We start from the raw sequence: 4,094 nt of genomic DNA on the forward strand, positions 1-4,094 counted from the left end.
CGTTTTTTGGCGATCGGCTTGTGCCATTGGGACCTGCCAGTAGCCAGACCGCAAATCTAGCGACGAGAAAAATTCCGCTCCGTGAAGGGTGTCAATGGCGTCATCAATGCGCGGCAAAGGATAGACGTCCTTGCGGGTTATCTTATTCAAACGACGATAGTCCACGCAAAATCGGATAGATCCGTCTTTCTTACGCACCAGGACGACGGGAGATGCCCAGGGACTGTGGGATGGTCGAATGACGTCTCTACGAAGCATATCTTCAACTTGATCGTTGATGACGCGGCGCTCTTCAGCGGAGACACGGTATGGTCTTTGACGCAGTGGCTGGTGTAGGCCGGTGTCAACATGATGTTTGACTTGTGATGTGCGGCCCAGTTGATGTTGCGACACATCGAACGAACTCCTGAACTCACGCAGAAGATTCAGCAGGTCGGCATGTTCGGTGGGAGTGAGAGTGTCGGCGATGGCGCTGGAAAATGTATCATCGGACGACTCCCCGAGTGCCGACAGTGCTTTGGGGTGGTCGCAGTAGTAGTCCGGGACATCAAACAAAAACGAAGGGTCGAGATCCTGCACGCGGCCGAAACATTCCCCCGCAAGCAATGTGACAGGTGTGGAAAGCGGATTGCTTACGAACATGTTGCTTCTTCCGGCGGCAAGATCAATTGTTGCGAAAGGCAGCGGCAAAGCTCGACGACATTTGAAGATATCGGAAGGCATAAAAATAACTGTAGCGTCAGTGTAGGCGTTGCATGAAACGGGAACAAGGGCGAAATTTCCAGGCGGAATATCGGTATCTTCATGAACGAGCAACTTCGGCGGCTGATGAGGAGCGTCCAGTAATGGGACATCACACAAGGGTGAAAACTCAACTTCGGCGCGTGCGCAGTCTATGACGGCATTATGGCGGGATAGGAAGTCCCACCCGAGGATGACGTCATGCGAACAGACAGGAAGAACAATAAACTCCACGATGTAAAGAATGCCTTCGATGGAGACTCTTGCAGTGCAAGCTGCGAGAGGCGTTACTTGCTGTGCGCTTGCGGTGTGAAGCGACAGTCCCGAAAGCGGCGTCGTTACTTTGCGTAATAAACGGCAGAGATTAGCGGCAATAACAGAAACAGCGGCGCCAGTGTCGACAAGGGCGAAAGTACAATAACCTTCAACAGTTACTGCGACCACGTTAGCAGGAGAGGAGCGAGGGCTTAGACAGTTTGAAAACGGCGCAGTTCTTGCCTCTTGAACTGCGTTGCTTAGTTTTCCTGGTCAGAAGGTCTGGGCCGGCGACGCATTGGGGAGGGCGATCGCCGACGAGGAGAGGGTGCGCGCGGCGTCACGAAGTCGGGGTCGTTAGGAGGGGCATAGCGAGGTGACGACACCGGCCCGTATTGCGCGAAGGGTTGGCTGCCGGGTTGCGACGATCGGACATAGTCGCCGAACGTCTGAGGTCGACGGCGGCAGTAGCGGGCAACGTGTCCGGGAGTAAAGCAGGCGTAGCATATCGGTCGGTTATCACGCGTCCTCCAAGAATTGGCTACTGGTGGTGCCGCCCAAGGTGCAGTATAAGCAGCCGGGTGTGCGGGCTGTGAGCGCGAGGTATAGGGTGGTTGCGGAAGCCTACGCACAGCGTCTGCATATGTGAACGGCGCTGCTACAGGCTGTATCACTTGCGAGCAGGCGACAGGAGGAGCCACAGGCTGCGCTGCATACGTTAGGGGCGCGGCCACAGGCTGCACGGCTGGCGGATAGGCGACAGGAGGGCCTACCAGCTGCGCGGCACGCTGGCAGTGGGCAAGGCTCGATAGAGGCGGCTCGTGGTGCGCAACAGGAACAGCTTGGGCAACCTCTTCCGAAATAGCAGTGCGAAGCGGGGCAGGTAGACGGGTGGTGGTCTCGTGAGTGAAGGGCACTAGGGAAAGTTGGCGGGCGACTTCCTCACGGACGAAGGCTTGAACTTGCTGAAGCAGCGGTGAATTGTCGGGCAGGGTGTCAAAACTGCACAGTGACTGACCACCATGCTGAGGCTGCCGAGTCAGAGTGCGTTGCTTGTTCAACTCGTCGTAGCTCTGACACAAGCTGACGACTTCGGAAACTGTGCTCGGATTCCTTGCCAAGACCATTTGAAATGCGCCGTCGTCGATGCCCTTCAGGATGTTTTTGACCTTGTCAGATTCGGGCATGGTGTCATTCACACGTCGGCAAAGGTCGACGACGTCCTCAATGTAGCTGGTAAAGGTCTCGCCAGTTTGCTGAGAGCGGACGCGCAAGCGCTGTTCTGCCCTCTGCTTGCGGACAGCCGGCCGACCGAACACTTCAGCACATGACGTCTTGAAGACGCTCCATGTGGGGATGTTGTGTTTGTGGTTATTAAACCACAATTCGGCGACGCCAGTGAGATAAAATATTGTCACGTTAAAGAGACAGGAGACGTTTTTAAGGCGTCCTCACAAAAGTCCGAAGAGCGGTCGGCTCAGCACAGCCAAAAACAGAACAATGGCACGAGGGGAACTCCCACTTCGTCTGCCTCTTTTGCGCTGGCAGATCAAGCGCGCGGCACTGCCCCTCCTCCCTGAAGAGCATCGCCTCGATGCTAAACGAAGCGTGTATCGTAAAAAAAAAACATTGTCACAGTGTGTGGTACGGTTTTAACCGCACCACGTGCACAATCTCGGGTCGTAGCTGTCGGCGTCGGGGTGGTTGGCTTCCGTCCGGAAGGACTTCGTAATTGACGTCGCTCACTTGTCGTAGCACTTTGTACGGGCCAAAATACCGACTGAGAAGCTTCTCAGAGAGACCTTTGCAGCGCACAGGGGTCCAAACCAACACCTGGTCACCTGGTTTATAATCGACTTGTCTGTGGCAGCGGTTGTAGCGCTGTGCATCGACGCCTTGTTGTTTCTTGATGTTTACGCGGGCTAGTTGACGTGCTTCCTCGGCTCGTTGCACGAAACACTCAGCATCTTCGTCGAGATTCTCGATGTTGTCAATGTCGCATGGGAGCATTGCGTCCAACATCGTCTGAACGTCCCGACCGTATAGAAGACGAAACGGAGTGAATCGTGTGGTCTCTTGCGTAGCGGTATTATACGCGAATGTTACGTAAGGCAGTATTTCATCCCACGTCTTGTGCTGTACGTCTATGTACATAGACAGCATATCAGTCATCGTTTTGTTAAGCCGCTCGGTCAGTCCATTTGTCTGAGGGTGATACGCTGTTGTCTTGCGATGCGTGGAGTAACTTAACTGAAAAACTTGTTCAAGGAGCCTTGCTGTAAACGCTGTTCCTCGGTCTGTGATGACACAGGATGGAGCACCGTGGCGTAATACAATTCTCTCGATGAAAAACTGAGCAACTTCACAAGCCGTGCTTTTAGGAAGCGCCTTAGTTTCAGCATAGCGGGTTAGATAATCTGTAGCGACGATTATCCACTTGTTGCCGGAAGATGACAAGGGAAACGGACCCAGGAGGTCCATGCCGACTTGATCGAAGGGTGTTCTGGGTGGCTCGATAGGGTGAAGTAATCCCGCAGGCTTAACAGATGGGGATTTTCGGCGCTGGCATTCGCGGCAGGCTTGAACGTACTGTTTAACGCAAGCGGCAAGTTTCGGCCAGTAGTAAGACTTTCGTACCCTAGCGATGGTTCGGGTGATGCCCAGATGGCCCGATGGAGGCTCGTTGTGGCAGGCAAATAGAATTTCCTCACGCAGCTCTGCGGGGACGACCAACAGGTAAGTTTTGTTGCTGGCGGCTGCGTTCTTCTTGTACAACACGCCCTGTCGTAAGCAGAAGGATGACAATCCGCGAGTTATATGCTGGGGCAGTGATACGTTGCGGCCCTCTAGATGTTCAATGATAGGTCGCAATTGAGCATCTGCTCGCTGCCGTAAAGCCAAGTCTGTTACGCTTACGGAGCCAAGGAAAGGGCAGTCCTCTTCGAAGCTCTGAGCGGCAGGCTCAACTGGCGCGCGTGACAACGTGTCCGCATCTTCGTGTGCACGACCGGACTTGTACACGATAGTGACGTCGTACTCCTGCAGACGTAGGCTCCACCTTGCCAGTCGTCCGGAGGGGTCTCTGAGGTTCGCAAGCC

The sequence above is a fragment of the Rhipicephalus microplus genome, unplaced genomic scaffold (assembly GCF_043290135.1).
Source record: "Rhipicephalus microplus isolate Deutch F79 unplaced genomic scaffold, USDA_Rmic scaffold_277, whole genome shotgun sequence".
Lineage (NCBI taxonomy): Eukaryota > Metazoa > Arthropoda > Arachnida > Ixodida > Ixodidae > Rhipicephalus > Rhipicephalus microplus.